Source organism: Mustela erminea, chromosome 2 (genome assembly GCF_009829155.1).
Source record: "Mustela erminea isolate mMusErm1 chromosome 2, mMusErm1.Pri, whole genome shotgun sequence".
In the NCBI taxonomy this organism is placed as follows: Eukaryota; Metazoa; Chordata; class Mammalia; order Carnivora; family Mustelidae; genus Mustela; species Mustela erminea.
In genome coordinates, this window is record NC_045615.1 from 131,087,633 (window position 1) to 131,105,449 (window position 17,817).

General features: G+C 40.1%; 2 long non-coding RNA genes across 2 annotated transcripts; one reads left to right on the forward strand and one right to left on the reverse strand.

Moving 5' to 3' along the window:
* Positions 1-4,282: 4,282 nt before the first annotated feature.
* LOC116585015 lies at positions 4,283-17,544 on the reverse strand. Its single transcript, XR_004283425.1, has 3 exons — positions 17,244-17,544; positions 12,893-12,897; positions 4,283-4,297 (listed from the first exon to the last, which is right to left on the reverse strand). It is a non-coding gene; the product is annotated as an uncharacterized LOC116585015 (long non-coding RNA).
* LOC116585014 lies at positions 4,634-11,026 on the forward strand. The gene is made up of 2 exons (XR_004283424.1): positions 4,634-4,833; positions 10,805-11,026. It is a non-coding gene; the product is annotated as an uncharacterized LOC116585014 (long non-coding RNA).
* Positions 17,545-17,817: the final 273 nt, after the last annotated feature.

Consider the following 17,817-nt stretch of genomic DNA (forward strand, 5'->3'; position numbering starts at 1 on the left):
GCCACCCAGGCGCCCCGCCATGGTCTCTTTGTAAGGAAAGTCACAGGCATACTGCCTGTCTCCGAAAAAAGCCTCTGAAACAGAGTGACACAGTCAAACATTAGCTTCAGTGTTAGGTGTGACCTTCTGATTTATTTGGTTAACATTAGTCATTTCGGTTGTGACTAGGAAACATTATCCGCTCCCACAGGGGAAAAAAAAAAACAGATCCTGTTTAACATGGATGTCCTTGCAGTTCACTGACCAGTATCTCAAGGCAATAGTTACAGCGAACTCGCATTTGGCCAATAATACTCTTAACATCGAGGAAGCCACGGATTACTATCTCCTCAGTGTTTAAGTTGAATGTGGGTTTGGTTTTTTTTTTAAGGTTTTTATTTATTTGACAGAGAGAGACAGAATGAAGGAGGGAACACAATGTGGTTTTTTGGTTTTTTTTAAGACTTTGTCAGAGGGAGCACAAGCAGGGGGAACACCAGGCAGAGAGAGAAGCAGGCTCCCCTCTAAGCAGGGAGGCCGATGTGGGACTCAATTCCAGGACCCTGGGACCATGACCTGAGCCGAAGGCAGATGCTTCACTGACTGAGCCACCCAGGTGTCCCAATGCAGGGTATTTTTGAAGTTAAAAATATTTTCAAATACTACAACACTCTTTCTTTTTTATAAGTTTTTTTTTTTTTTTTAAAGAGTTTATTTATTTACTTGACAGACAGGGACCACAAGTAGACAGAGAGGCAGGCAGAGAGACAGGGAAGCAGGCTTCCTGCTGAGCAGAGAGCCCTACGTGAGGCTCGATCCCAGGACCCTGGGATCACGACCCGAGCCGAAGGCAGAGGCTTAACCCGCTAAGCCACTCAGGCGCCCCTACAACACTCTTTCTTGACAATGTGACCATCATAGGCTCTTTGTGAGAAAAAAAAGTATGTATATAAAACGAGGTGAACTTCCTAGTGGGAGATTAGAACGCATCTTTAATAAAAAAATACTTTTTCTTTTTATTCACTAAATATTTAATGTTGTTTTCCCTTTACTCAGCTTTCTAGCTTCATTTTATCTCTGGTGATGGTTGGACTTATCATTACTATTATATTATTATTTTGCATTCGGTGGGAAACAAAAATGATAGTTTATTGAACAGGTTTTTCTAGCAAAAGAATGGCTGAAGTCAAACCCTAATGCCCAATAAATTAATTCTTTATTATAAAAAACTTGGAAAAGAAAGGAAGAACCGTGAATTCATTAGCATGAAGGAACCTGAGTTATTCCGGGTGGGCATCTGTGAATATTGTGGTATGTTTTATCAACTTCATTTGTTTTTCAGTTTTCAAAAAGACTCAATGAGAAAAGGAACCATCTGAGAGGTCCTTTAATAACAGAAAAAGTAAAATTCACTTTCTACTATGGAGGGATTTTAGGCTATTTCTACTTTTATCTATACCACTTGAAATGTATTAGAAAAATCAAAACAATATTGTTTATTTCATTAGCTGTCACTGAAGCTTTCCAAAGGCAGGGAGGCTGATTTCAGTATCCTAAGCGCCTAGCACTGAATGGAGGGATGTTCCAATAAAAGCATGAATGAATGAAAGAATCATTGAATGAGCACATAAGCACTGTCTTTTCTAAGAAACATGGTAAGATAAAGCTACAAAGAGAATTTTACTATCATATATAATTACCAGCAAATTGCTTTGGACTTTTTTTTTCCATTTATCTACTTACAGGCAACTTCCGTGGTTTACCTACATCCAGAACTGTGTAGAAAGAGCCATATCAAGCGGTGTATGGGACCAAAAGGAGCCCATTAAAGAACAGTTAAGCCAGCTTTGGAAAAGGAGCTGGCATTGCTGATACACAGCTTAGACAACAGTAGCGTCAAAGGACAAAGCTATTTGGAACCCATCAATGGAGGACACCCGATGCAAATGTTAATGAACCTCCTTAGAAACTTCCTGGTAGGGACGCCTGAGTGGCTCAGTCTGTTAAGGGTCTGCCTGCCTTTAGCTTGGGTCATGATCTCAGGGTTCGGGGATGGCGTCCCGCAGCCAGGTCCTGGGGAGCCTGCTTCTCCTTCTGCCTGCAGCTCCCCCTTTTGTGTTCTCTTTCTCTCTTTGACAAATAAAAATTTAATAAATAAAATCTTTAAAAAAGAAAAAAAGAAACTTCTTGGTAGAGGAGGCACTAGTCAGAGAGCTGTAGAACCTAAATGACCTTTTATTTTTTTTTTAATTAGCTGATATGCTTAGCTTCCACTATGTTGTTTCAGGGTAAGGATTTTAAGCCACAGGGAAATAGGCGCAGACCATGCCTGACAAGGAAGTCAGTTTCCATACGCTCCTTGACACGCAGGTATTTCGAGAGGCTGTGTGTTCCAGGGCCTGAGCTCGTGAGCACTGGCTGGGGGACAGTCCTTATCTCCCTGGTACTGCTCTGCTCTGGGGCACTTCTCTGCCGTATCAGTAGGGGGTCTTGATGAATTGGAAAACAGATACAAATTTATCTGATACTAAATATAACAGAATTTCACAAATGCTTATATGTGAAATCCAAGGCTTGGGATCCAGTAATGTCACTCACTTATCTGTCTTTCTCCTTTTCATGAATGTGCCACGCAGGGACACCTCTTACTACAGAAGGACAGAGGTGGGAAAGCGCATCAGGACTTCTAGTTTCAGTGGGGGGAAAAAAAATCACCAAGTGCTGCCACTGGTCCTCCTCTTTCATATTTCCCTCACCATTTTTCAGATTATTTTCCTCTCATTCTCATCTCAAATTCTCATTTAACAGCCCTGGTTTTCAAATGTAATCACCTAGGTTAATAAATACCCCCGGGTAACATACAGAAATAGGGCAATGCTGTGTGATTAGCTATTTGCTTTAATCCTTGTTTAAGTCACACACAAACACACACACATCCCCTACTTTTTAAAGTAGTACGAGTAAGTATTCACCATTTGAACAAAATATAGGAAGATATGGTTTAAAAGCAGGGAAGGGAAGAGAGATTGTCAATTATAAATTATTTAAATGCTATACTTATAAATTTTTTTAAAGATTTTATTTATCTATTTGTCAGAGAGAGAGATCACAAGTAGGCAGAGAGGCAGGCAGAGAGAGAGAGAGGGGAAAGCAGGCTCCCCACTGAGCAGAGAGCCCTATGCGGGGCTTGATCCCAGGACCCTGAGATCATGACCTGAGCTGAAGGCAGAGGCCTAACCCACTGAGCCACCCAGGTGCCCCACTTTTAATTTTTTGAGGTAGAATTTATAGATATTTGGAAAGACACAATGTTGCTCTACTCTGAGCAAAGATATTTATTAAAAGAAGGAAGAAAAGAAAGAGTGAGGGGAAAGAAAACCAGTTTTCCCAGTCTCTATAATTTAAGTAGGCAGTTAAAGTTAGTTGGAAATTTACATAAACGTTCCACAGGCTATAAAAGTTCCACAGAAGCACAACCGTATGAATTAGAGGACTTCGTAAAATATAGACTTAGATTTTAAGAATAGAAATGAATAGAAAATATATATCTAGAGTTTTACTGAGCCTAGGGCATTTAGAATGAAATTTTCAAGTGTGAGGAAGCTTATGATTTTCCAGGTGTATTAAATTACGTGGGATCATTTTTGTAGACATAATTGCTGGTCACATCTCACACACTCTGTAATTTCACTGTGTGCACTTGGAGTTAATATTTCAATTGAAAAACGAACAAACTGGTAAAAATGCCCCAATTTGGGCTGGTCATTTATTCCCAGCTTCATAGAGAAATAGCGGATATTCTTTGAATTAGTAAAGTATGAAATGACTTTAATGCTTCAAGGGAAATACAGTATACCCATCTTGCAAACGGTTTTCAGAAAGCATGGCTTATCTTATCCCACTCTACATCAGAAAATTTAATTAGCTTATTTCCTTTTTCTCCAAATCCCCTTTTATGGCAAAGAGAAAATGAGGACCTACAATAGCAAATAGTTCATTCCTCATATATCAGTCCCCATGAAAACCAAGAGAGAGGGCAGACTGGGTCACAGTTTGTTTCTCATAGTTTCTGAAGCCGGACGGAGCCTCAGCATATTTAATAAGAATGTATTTGCAATCTGGACACCCAACTGCCAAGGTCATCTATGGCTAAGGATCGAATCCATGTGGAGAATTCTGCCACAGTGGGTTAATTTCATGGGGCTTAGTGAGGCGTTCTTATCTCCAAGCCCGTGAGAATAGCCTGTCCAGCACAGACCTTTGGTCTTGGTGATACCAGGTGAGGCGGCTGACCCAGCCTGGGACTTTGCTTCTTATCCTCAAAATCCTCCCATGAAGGCTAAGCAGACCTTCGCATTTCCTGCTGGAAGCACGCCTAGGTTCTGTCCACAATAAAACAGAACGAGGATAACCGGAAACACGGTTTGTCCATGGAACCGTGGCTAACCCGGTTGGGTTTCTCTAAAGCCACGTGGAGAGAAATCTATTTGTGTACATAAACAAATAAATATTTACTGTAGCTCACAATTCACAGTCACATTCAGTGTGGAGTATCCCCCATCTTTCCCTGTGCTGCCAAGTATATACACGTGTCCAACACACAGGTGCGCGCGCGTGCGCACGCACACACCCACGCGCATCCTTTCTCCTTCTTAGCCTAAAATGCTATCTAGCCCTGCTGTTCTTTGGCCAGGGATTTCATCAAGCATGTTTACATCAGAACGCCTGCTGATCCCAGCCTCCACCTCACAGCCGTATCCTAGTTACCACAGCGGAGCCCAGAGGTCCCTAATTGCTCCAGCTTTCTCTCACCTGCCTGTTGGGAAACCACCTAAGCCAACACTGGGAAGAAAGGTAAGTGAGGATGAGCATTAGGTGGGACTATGTGTGCCATCTGCTTAACGAGCTGGCACACATCTACCGAGTCTCGATGGGATCGAAAAGCACCGCTTTAAGAAGAACCCTGGTCTGGGGCACCTGGGTGGCTCAGTGGGTTAAAGCCTCTGCCTTCGGCTTAGGTCATGATCTCAGAGTCCTGAGATCGAGTCCATCCTTGCGCGCTCTGCTCAGCAGGGAGCCTGCTCCCCCCCACCCCCTCGCCTGCCTCTCTGCCTGCTTCTGATCTGTCAAATAAATAAAATCTTAAAAAAAAAAAAAAAAGAACCCTGGTCCTTACCATACACACTATTAAACTCTAAGAAGAAAAATATATCTAATATAGTTTCATATTTCTATAAACTATAGAAAATCATGACATTAACTTGGCATTAATTTCTTGGCTATGACACCAAAAGCACAGGCAGCAAAAGAAAAATAGATAAATTGGATTCCATCAAAATGTAAAACTTTAATGAATTAAAGGATACTATTAGCAGGGTGAAAAGGCAACCCATGGGATGGGGGTGGGGAATCCCTTCAAATATTTAAAATCTTAAGGAATTAATACCCAGAGGGTATAAAGAACTCCTACAATGCAACAACAACAAAACCAACCAATTTTAAAATGGGCAAAGGGCTCCACAGGCCTTTCTCCAAGGATGATACAAAAAATAGTCAACAAGCATATGAAACGATGCTCAACATCAGTAATGATCAGGCAATGCAAATCAAAGCCACAATGACGTATTACTCATACCCATTAGGATGGCTATTATTTTAAAAAAACAAACAAAATGAGTGTTGGCATGGATGTGGATTGCGAATGTGGCTGGTGGGAATGTGAAATTCCAATACTGTGCAAAACAGTAAGGGGGTGCCTCAAGAGTTTAAACATAGAATTAGCATATGGTTGACCAATTCACTATTAGGCATACACCCAGAAGAATTGAAAGCACGAATTCCAACAGAGAAAGGTACACCCACGATCATGGAAGTATTATGCACATAGCCAAAAGATGGAAATCACCCAAATGTTCAAATGCGGCATATACAGACAATATACATGACCCTTTAAAAGGAAGGAAACTCTGACACCTGCCATCACACAGATGAACCATAAAGACATGATGCTAAGTGAAATAAGCCAAGACCTAAAGGACAAGTACTATAGTATATAAAAACTTTCACGAGTTACCTGGAATAGTCAAATTCACAGAGACAAAGTAGAATGGTGGTGGACAAGAGCTGGTACAGAGTGAAGAATGGGAGCTATTGTTGAAGGGGTACAAAGTTGCAGTCTGGGAAGATGAGAAAGTTCTGGAGATGAACGGTGTGTACAATTTGTACAGTAATGTGAATGTGTTTAGTGTTTCTGAACTGCACACCTAAAAATGTTATTATGCCTATCTTATCACAGTAAAAAAAGTCATGGAAAACCAGCAGAGTTAATATGTGGAGTAAAAAGGAGGAAGGAATGAAGATTTTCAAAAGAAAGTGGGAAAATGATTAGGAAAATGACGTCCTAGGTTACACAAACAGAGACAAATGACTGATATACCAGTTTTTTACCTAATGAGACTTTTAAACTCGGTACGAGTCAAAAAGTGTCCTTATTCCAAGGTTAAGATTAGAGCTAGTCTGAGAAGTATTACAATCTTTTCACGCTTTTAGATGTTGGATGTTTGTTCCAATATATACTTGAAAATAACTTTTTAAAGTACAAAACAAACCAGTATTCCAAAGTGGCACAAAATCTGAGTAGGGATGAATCCAACAAATATTTACGAAGTATCTATTTTATGTTAATATGCAAAGGATGGGTGCCTGGTTCAGTGGGTTAATCCTCTACCTTCGGCTCAGGTCATGATCCCAGGGTCCTGGGATTGAGCCCTGCATTGGGCTCTCTGCTCAGTAGGTAGCCTGCTTCCTCCTCTCTCTCTGCCTACCTCTCTGCCTACTTGTGATCTCTGTCAAATAAATAAATAAAATCTTTTTAAAAAAATGTGTAAAGGACAATCTATGTCAGAGAGCTAGATCAACTGGCCAGTGGCAGACTTTCTTGCCCAACTTTGGCTCGGTCTCCTGAAATTGCTCAGTAGAGCTCAGTAGCTGAGTCATACAATATTAGCATTTCTGGTAATGATGAAGGATAGCCAAATATTCATGAACTCAGTTACTCCTGAAACCTTCTGGTGTGTTACAGAGTTTGAAAATCTGATAAAAATCCATGAACAGTGTAAGCGTAGACTTCTCCTTTGGGTGTGTGTTTTGGGGCCACTGGTGCCGGGTGAGGATGAAGATTAGCCAGAACTGATCTGTAGATTTTATTACTTTAAAATTCTAATCATGATTCTGCAATGCTCTCTATGAGGTCCGGTGACCACTCCTTTGCTTTAGGAGTCCTTCGCTTCTGGTATTTTATTCATTACTCACGAATTACAGATGTTAGCACTAAAAGGAATTATAGAGGCCATCTTCAAGGAGTTTTCCTCTACTTTTTTTTTTAATTTAAAAAAATGATTAACTTGAAAACTTTTTGTAGAGTTTAAAATGCAGGAGAACTTTTTCTCTTTTAAAGAAGAGAGGTGCTTTCATGGCTGGATAGTGGCAGTTACACAATACATCACGTTGTTCAGTTAAGTTTAAGGTTATCTATGTAATTATCTTCATTGTAGTTTCCACCACCTGGGGACTTACGTAGGTTTACTAAAAACCACCTCAGATACTCATTAGATATAGACAAATTGAGCATCTCACTTTAAAGAAGAAGAAACAGGCCATGAGAAGTTGAGTGACCTGTCCAAGGTTAAGTATTTTTGAGTTTGTTGTTTTGTTTGGCCTCATCGACTGACTTGGGTTTCTTGTAGACAGTGAAAAGATCTTCCCTTGTTCTCCTGAAGCCCATAGTTCAGAAATGGACAGAAGTGGTGACGACATATACCAAGTAGGTGAACGTAAGCCTCATATATGCTTTTCCCCCAAAACAGATCCAAGAGATGGAGGGTGGGACACGGCGGCACTGGACGGCATTATCTTCTACTTTAGAAACCTGGTATTGGTTATGACTGGGGCTAGGTGGGCAGAGGGAAGAGGCTTTTATTTCCTGAGCTGCTGTGATAACATATATTTTATCTTTTTAAAAGATTTTATTTATTTATTTGACAGGCAGAAATCACAAGTAGGCAGAGAGGCAGGCAGAGAGAGAAAGGAGGAAGCAGGCTCCCCACCAAACAGAGATCCCGATGTGGGGCTTGATCCCAGGACCCTGAGATCATGACCTGAGCTGAAGGCAGAGGCTTTAACCCGCTGGGCCACCCAGGCGCCCTGAAACATATATTTTAAACAATAAAGTGATAGAACTCAATCTTTACACGTATACCTGAATTGAAGATCGTCCTATACAATGGGTGAAGAGAAATGGGAGGGCAAGTATAATTTGAGATGTTTCTAGAAGACAGTCTGATGATATTAAGAGCTTTACAGTATTCATTAAAAATAGTTCATTTTCATTAGCCCCATGATTCCACAGATAGAAATTTACCTCAAGAAGATAATCAGAGACAAAATTTATAGTCAAGTATGTTCATCACAGTGATATTTTTAATGTAATGAACATAACAGAACATATTTATATGTGAATGCAACCAACAATGTACAGTGGTATAGAAATGGCTAAATAAATTATGACATAGTTGTAGGCTAAAAGATCGACCTCATGTTATCAACTATGTTAAACTTATTAAACAATATTTTACAATATATATGAAATATTTTTAAAAAAACAGAAAGAGGGGAGCCTGCATGGCTCAGTTGGTTTGGCATCTGCCTTTGGCTCAGGTCATGATCCCAGGGTCCTGGGATCAAGGCCGGTATCAGGCTCCCTGCTCAGAAGGAAGTCTGCTCTTCCCTCTCCCCCTGCCCCTCTTCCTCTCTAGAGCTTGTGCTCTCTCTCTCTTGCTCTCAGTCTCTCTCTCAAATAAATAAATAACATCTTTTTTAAAAAAAAAAAACAAACAGAAAAGGAATAAATATACCATAATGTTAACTCTGGTTATCTCTGGATTGTGAGCTTATAAGTAATTTTTCTTTTTTTTTAAAGATAGTATGTATTTATTTTATTTGAGAGAGCATGGGCAGGGGCAGAGGGAGAGGGAAAAGCAGGCTCTCCACTGAGCAGGGAGCCCAATGCTGGGGTTCGATCCCAGGACCCTGAGATCATGACCTGAGCCAAAGGCAGATGCTTAACTGACCAGGCACCCCATAAGCAATTTCATACTTTAAATTTCCAGGTTTTCTTTAATGAATATGCTTTTATTTTTATGTTTTTAAAAGATTTTATTTATTTACTTAACAGAGAGAGAGACAGCAAGAGAGGGAACACAACAGGGGAAGTGGGGGAGGGAGAAGCAGGCTTCCCGCTGAGCAGGGAGCCCTATATGGGGCTCAATCCCAGGACCCTGGGATCATGACCTGAGCTGAAAGCAGACACTTAATGACTGAGCCACCCAGGTGCCCCGTGAATATGCTTTTACTAAAAAAAAACAAAAAACAACAAAAAAACCCTCTCCAGAGTCCCTGAATTCAGTAGATTAAGCCCAGAACCCAACCTAGAGGGTAAGAATATAAGGGACCTGGAGGAAGGGGAGGTGTGCAAGGAAAGCAGTTGTCGGGTAGGTCACTGTCACCCCAGCACCACCACCCTGACATACAAGGATTTACTGTCTACCTTTTGGAGCCTGGTGAGGGGTGTGGCTGGGGCTCAGGAGGGCCGTCCGTCCAAGGTTCAGCCTCTTTCCTTCATGCTTGCTGCATGCATAGGACTACCGCTCACATAATACTAATACCTTCTCTATGTAGAGAATTCCGTCCTTGGCAGCGTGCGTTTACATGGGTTGTAATTCACTGGATTGCCAATATTGGGGGAGTCTGGTATGACAGTTATTTTTACCTTATATGAAGGCAAGGAAGCAGAAATTGGAGAATGCCATGAGGATTGTTCAAGAACATACAAGTGTCTCTTCCAGCTTATGCAAAGGCCCCTTCCTTGTGTCCCACACTTTCGAAAGACCGCTCTGATGGAAATACCCTTGACCTCTCCCTTGGGTGGTGTAAGAGGGAATTTATAAACAATACCTAATTATTCTTTGTCTCTTAACTCCAAAGATGCTCACACATACAGACAGTGGCGATAATCTTTCCTCTCGGGTCACAAAGATATAAACTGAACAAAGATAAAGATTTCTGTGGTGGGTTTAAGATGAATCATCACATTGTATAAACTACCAAGACTGTCATATAAACATACACCAGATACATACTGCCTAAGTAGCTGATGTCTTGTTCCTAGGAATGGAAATTTAAGGTTTTTTTCAAGTGAAAAAGAAAAGAACACTGGGAGTGTAGTCAACCAAAAACCCACTACACTTTTGTTTGCCCGGTCCTTTATAGGATGTAGAACAAGAATATACAGGAAAATCCAGGAAGCTTGCTTGGGACTTTTCAGTTCAAGGCATGCCCTTTGACGCAAATTCTGAGAGATTAAAAAAAAAAAAAATGCTAGGAATGTCTTCAATTTCATTATCATTTTCATAAGTGTGTTAAAAGTTGGGGGCCATTTTCTTTAAAAAATGGACTACCATTATTCTATCATGTTCTCTACAAACCAAGAAACACAACCATTTATTCTTTCCTTATTCCTGAAGGAAGCAGGGAACAGGAAGAAGAAACTGTCCAACTTCTTCCAGCTTTTGCATTTTTCCCTTCTGCCTTCTTTAGAGTATCCGTGACTTCAAGATGAACAACACAATGTTTAGGAAGAAACAGCCTATACTTTATGCTCAGAGGTTCTTAAAAAGAAGAGGTTGGTGCCCTATTTACAGAGATGATAGTATCTAGCTGACAGGCTGCCCACTAATGGATCATTAATACTGTCTCCTCCTGAATCCAGACAGGGTCTCAAAAATGACCAAAACAAGAACTGTGGACATCCACCACCAACCAAGGTCACTATGAAGGCAACTTCCTATTCTGCCTGAAAATGCGTAAAGACTCTTTGGAGAATGTTCTTTACTCAGAGTTCTACAAAAACCAGGATTTGGGATCCTAGGATCATCTTTAAAGTCATGATACAGAAAACATCCAAAGTAAAGAGGTCAAGTTCAAGATGAGGGTATTTCAGATGAGACATTAAAATATACACTAAGCACAGAACTTTTATTTCACATCTGGAAATACAAAGTTTGCTCCCCTGAAGACAATTAAAGGAGCTGGATTACCAGTTTTCAAATCAGTTTTTAATTTTTTGTTTTATATTACTGCTTTGTTTTGTTTTGTTTTGTTTTTAAGATACAGCATCCTTTCTTACACCAAAAGTCTATGTGGGTGCAAAAACAGAATTGATAAAACAGAAAGCTGGAGTGCCTGGGTGGCTCAGTCAGTTGAGTGGCTGCCTTTGGCTTGGGTCATGATCCCAGGGGGTGGGGATCGAGCCCCGCACTGTGCTCCCTGCATGGCGGGGAGTCTGCTTCTCCCTCTCTCTCTGTCTGCTGCTCTGCCTACTTGTGCTCTCTATCAAATAAACAAATAAAATTAAAAACAAAAAACAAACAAACAAAAAAAACAACCCAGAAATCTGGCTGAAGTGCAAGCAAGGGAGGCATCCCCATTCATTCTGCTCCATTGTCGACTGTGGCCAGGTGGGGGGCCTGCAGGACTACAGGCCTGTAGGAATACAGAGGGCACGGTTTGGAACCTGCCAGTTAAATGGCCTCTAAAGTCAGTTAAAGCTCCAAATTGTTTTGCCTTGACTATACTGCGTATTTCCAAGAGAGGCAAAAAGCTTTCAATGAGATCCATAAGCTTATGGCAATACTAGCAGCAAAACTAAGCCAAGAGCTGTTTTTCACCCTTATTATCAATGATTTACGAAAGAAAGGGAGAGAGGGGGAAGAAGAAAGGGCAGGAGGAGAAGGCAGGCAGGCAGGCAAAATAGCCATATCCTCAAATAAACCAATCAATCAATCAAATAAAATAAAATTAATATAATTAAATATAAATAACAAATAAATAAATAAATAAATAAAATATAGCTGTTAAACTAGTTCTCAAAGCACATAATCCTTACCCAAATCTGTGAGGACAGCTTCCGAAACGCTGTTATTCTGGGTAGTACCTTATGATTAACCTCACAGTATTTAATAATTTTTAAAAATGTGCAAATTCCAAGGGGTGTCCCCAAAATAATTTTGCCCTGTTGAGGCAAACAAATACAATTCAGATTCTTGCCCTGTTCCTTTATTAGCTAAGTGAATCCAGAAAAATGTATTCCACTTTTCTGAGCCTTGGTTTCTTCATCCATAAAGTAGAGATTTTATGGAGAACAGAGATTGTATGAGAACAGAGGAAGGACTGTGTGGAGAGTAAGAATATCAGGTACCATTCCTGGCACATACCAGTTGTGCAGAATTGTGAGTTTTCTTTCTATAATGGCAAAAATTCCCCTTTAAAAAATAACATCATGGGAACGGACATGTAGACTCTATGAACTAAAAGCAAATCATTAACGTATAAATGAAATTATAGGCTTTATATAGTTTTGTGCTATAACCTAATGAACAAAAGGAGGATTCCTGATGTGCCTCTCATGGGTATTCAAACAACAGAAAATTTCCCCCAAATAGAATACTTAGGCTCAAATGTTAATTTCCAGAAAAAAATGTGATTTTCCAGACTGACTCCAAACACAACCCCTTTCATAAAATATTTTAATATTGTTTTGCACAAATCTTTAAGTAAGACCCATACGCCACCTCTGCCCTACGGCTTCACATTCCTCCTGACACTATATTGGGTTCCCCAGGCATCGAGTTTGAAAATTCTGCCTCTAGTACCATTCCTGGATTTTAGTGTGGAGGGGACTGTCTTACTGAAGGCCACGTGATTCGGCATGTTAGTAAAATTTGCGGGGCAGTTCCTAGAGAAAAGAAATGGTTTCCAGACATTAACTGGGTTGCTTAATTCACTTCAGCCTCCCCACCCATGCTGCGTTTTCTGAAACAGCTGTGGATACCGCTCATCATATCATGGAGTCTTTATGAAGACCTACTCGGGAAATCTTCCTAGATTCTGGAAGAAGGAAAAGCTATTCTGAGCAGAACATCTGGTTTTAATAAAACATTGGTTTTAATGGGGGGGGGGCATGTGAATCTTAGGGTTGCTTCTCCCTCTTCAACAAATGGTGGGTCTGAGGGTGAATGTCCAGTGGATTTATGACGGCTGTGTTCCATCTGTTTGGCCACCCTGATTTTTACCCTTTCTTCTTAATCTTGTCATACCATATGCAGTTTAGAAAGCTGTTGCAAATTCAATTTTGGAATGACAGATACCTGAAATTAATAAATGCATTTTTTCCAAAGGACACCTCAGTCTAATATCATTTTCCATGTCATGTTCTGCTTCTCAACTTCATCAAGAACCTAGGCTAAATATAACTTCTCATCCTTTCTTAAGATAAGCCAATGGCGTACACTCAGGGATGCTAGTACATGGGCCTACAGCTACCAGGAGACCATCACAGCAAGAGTCAGATAAGAGTTCAGATAACAGAATCCTTACTCAGCCACCAGCAGTGTTTGACCACGGGCATGCCACTTAACTCTCTGGGTCTTAGCATCTTCCTGGTGTCCTAAACCAGTTACTAACACCCCACGTGAGAGCTGTTACAAGGATAAAGTAAGATATTACAAAAGCATCATGTAAACTGCCATCCAGTGGCTTCCACCTGGACGGACTACATTAGTCTCCCAACTGACGCTTGTTTTATCCGCCTTTGCCCACTGCAAACAATCTAGCTCTTGTGGTAGGCCAAGAGATCTTGAAAAACAAAACAAAACAAAACCACAAGCACAATTTGAGCAGGACTTGACACCCTCCTGCATAACCTCCATCCTTTTGTACGATATGCCCTTTAAATAAAGTCAATATCCTTAGGACAGCCTATAAGGAAAGCTTTGGGTCCTCTTCCAACCTCATCTTGCACTACCAATGCTTCCAACCCTTATCAGTCCCCCTGCCCAGCTGGCTTGTTCTCATCCTTAAAGATCACTCTTCAGAAGCCATCTCTGGATCCCCTAAGATCTGTTCCCACAACACCATACAATCTCTCCTTGTACTCCTCTTAACACTAAACTGAGCTATACGAGATCGCCATTTTGAAGGAAAAGAACAGTAGAACAAATTGGCAAATTTATATGGTTCAACCTTATAGTTGTTACTGGTATATTAATGGTCTTCCCTAGTCGGTTGTAAACTTTACCAGGGCAGAATCTACTACTATAATCCCAGTGCCCTACAACCGATCCTAACACACGTAGGTGCTGAACTGTTTGATTAGTATGAGATGTTGTCACTACCTTTTTAATGCGCATCGTTCATATATGGTCACTGGTGGTAAAAACCATGCTTTTATTCAAATGCGACTTCTACCTTCTATAGGAATAAAATGAAGAAATGGAATGAAAAAAATCATTTTTTAAGATCGTCACTTCTGGCATCTCATGAAAACACAAGTTTCTAGTAAGTGCAACATACCTCCTCAGGGATAGAATTTAGCCCACTGGTGTGGTACCATTTACAGATTTGTGTTTTTTCACTCAAAATGTTTCTCACTGAAGGGCAGAATGAAAACAATTCTCAAGGGAAACCAGATGATGTGTGTTCATTTCTTTTTATAGCTTTTGCCATGTGACAGCAAATTAGCAAGGGGGGAAAGGAAGCATCTACAAGAGCGTTGGATTTGAAACTGAGGAATTTTAAAAAACACTTCCCTATGGTATTCAAAAAAAGAATGCATCCTACCATGTTCCCAGATCACCCCACCCAACTATAGCCTGGCTTATGTCCCTAATGAAATGAACAGCGCGAAGACCAAGTCTGAGCCAACGTTGGGTGACGTGCAGGATAGGCTACGCTTATTCGCAAGTGATATAACTTCATAAAATTAATAATGTTAATAACAGCTAACACTCACTGAGTGCTTATAATGCATCAGGTACTGTGCTAAGCATTTTGTGTGTACACTGTCTTATTTAATCATTACGGCAACCCCATGAAGCGAGTTCTCTGGTAATACTCATCCTGAAAATGCCCATTGCCTAAGGTCCCTCAGCCCTAAGTGATGAAGCTGGAATTCAAACCCAAGAGGCCCGAGACCAGAATCTGCACTCTTAATTAATTCTGCGCCATGGCAGAATCTGATTGCTTCCAACTGCATCCTTGTCTGGAAGAGTAGAAAACTAAAATTTGTGCTTTAATGAAAATGACAAATTACTCTGTGTTTCCATATTGCCCTGTCAGTGTCAATTTATGAGTCAAACCTGTGAACGGCAAACCCCCTATTTGTCAAAGACAACCGTCTAAGAATTTTTTCAAGAGTTCCAATATTCAGCTTTAAACAGGAAAAGATATTTTCAACCTGGGTTAGAAATAAGGATAGAAGTGTAACTTTTTGGATGAAGAGTAGAGAATGTCAGATACTCGGATGTATCACAGGCTTAGAAATCCTGGTTATCCAATGGGTTCCCTAGATTCTTGAAAGGCTGTTATACTCTTTGAAAGGGTAATGCTTGGGGCACCTGGGTGGCTCAGTCGGTTAAGCATCTGCCTTTGGCTCAGGTCATGATCCAGGGTCCTGGGTTTGAGTCCCACATTGGGCTCTCTGCTCAGCAGGGAACCTGCTTCTCCCTCTGCCCCTCCTCACACTCGTTCTCTCAATCTCTCACTCCACCCCCCACCAAAATAAATCAATAAAATCTTAAAAAAAAAAAAAAAAAAAAGGAAAGAAAGCATAACACTTTGGGAGGTTTTTGACAAGTCAGAGACTCCACAAAAGGAATCAACAGTCTCCAATTTCACTTTCTACTGCTCAGTCAATAATCTCTAACCTGACTGTTGTCTCTTGCTAACATTTAAAAAAATTAATCTACCCCTTTATATAGCAAGGAAAATGAACACACTAACATTCACATCATAGAAAAACAATTTTTTAAAGAAACAAAAATTACTAGTTCTTGACTTAATGATTCCCAGGTGGCCTCGCTCCCTGCTCCCCTCCATCTTTGTGCATGGACATTTGACCCTTTTTATAATATGCACCTTGTACCAGTGAAATCTAAGGCACCAGCTAGTTACTCATTAAACTTGGGTGCCAAGGGCTGACTTGTGCAAATTATGCTGTTAACTGCCCAGTCTGGCCTGTGCGCAGAAGTGGAAAAAGCAATCATCCTCGCTGTGAAATTCTGTCATATCGGCAGAATTGAACTACAAATTGCAGCAATTCGTGCCTGACCTCTGATCTGTGAAGTTAGTCTAAACCTTTGAACCTCAGCTTGGAATTGAGGAGCAGCACGGACTCGTACTGGGGAAGATGGCTAGCAAGTCTTCTCAGCTGTGAATAGTTAACTGTGTGATGGCTGGTCAACCTGCATCCACCTCGCCTAGAGTCTACTTCTTATAGAACGGCATTTTAATAAATAAAAGTGGAAAGTTTCAGGAGTGCAAATTTATAACTAAATATGTAAAAATGAAAATAAAGGAAGGGACTCTGAGATAACTTGAATTACTGGGCACTTAGTGGTATGTACACTAAAAAAAAAAAATCTTACAAGTTGGACATAAAGTTTTAATTAAATACTTAATAATTTTTTCCAATGGTGCCACATCTTGTATGTTAAAATTTTAAACAAATATATTATTTAATTTCAATGATAAAATACAAACCCATATTATGCCATCTCTGGGAAAAAGCAACTATGGGAAGTCAGACCTTACCTTAAACCCAAACTTAGCTTCTGATACCAAGCATTAAATGAAGAGGAATGAGTAAGTATAATAATAAACATTTCTTATGTATACATTTTGTCATAACACTGATTCACCACATTTTATTCATAATGAGGAAGGTTTTCCTTTTGAGAATTAGCTTCAAATGCTACTTAAATTGCTCCATTTCCAGGTAGAAAGCAGTGAATATTGTATTTCTCTGGTTTCTTTGAGTTAATGTTAGAACAAGTAGCACAAAAAACATAACTAAACTATTCTTTATAATGAAAGTGAAACTTATAGTCTTTAAAGCAGGAAACCTACCCTTAACTAATTCCATTTCATAAACTTTACTATTGGTTTGAAAAAATCATTCTACAAGACAGACTTCTTATACCAGACCTTTTTTTTCAAAGAGGAAATGTCATTATTGCTAAATTTATGTAGCACTTAGCGCAACACTAATTCCGCTTATTTCTCTTACCTTTCGTGATCACATTTCTTAAAATCACAAATCTCTTCTCTAAAGACTGACTGAAATGACTTTGGAAAATGAAGGTGGACATTACTTAAAATAGTAGCGATCTGTGAAAAAATGACTTTACTCTATGAAGGCCTCACTTTTTCAAGTATGCAAAGTGAAGAGCTTCTGGAAGAACTAATTTAAAAAAAAAAAGTTCATAACTTAAGAAATTAGGTTTTGTTACCGGTAAGGCAAACAGCAGTATTTGAAACTACCACGAAGCTCTAAATTCCCTTTTTTGCCTTCAGTTAAAAAATGGATCATTTGCTTATTCAACCTGATCTAAATTCCTTTAACCAAACACAACCCTCTCATCCACTCTTTCAATTAAAACAAATAAGGGTGTCCCCTACCTTTCCAGTCCTGAAATCTGGATGCGACAGGCTAATAGTAACAAAAGCTTTGCTTAAGCAACCTTCGCTCCTGATCTCAGGAACTGCGTAACACATGTGTCCTCATTGGTCAGTGAGCTTTGGCTATTTAAATGCCTTAGGAGTCATTTGCTAAGGGCACTTGGAATGAGCTTTGAGTGGGTGGTACAGAACGCAGGCAGGTGTTAAAATCGCCAGATACAGAATGCTCAACACAAGTCTGGAAACTGAATGAAAACCTACTGTAAC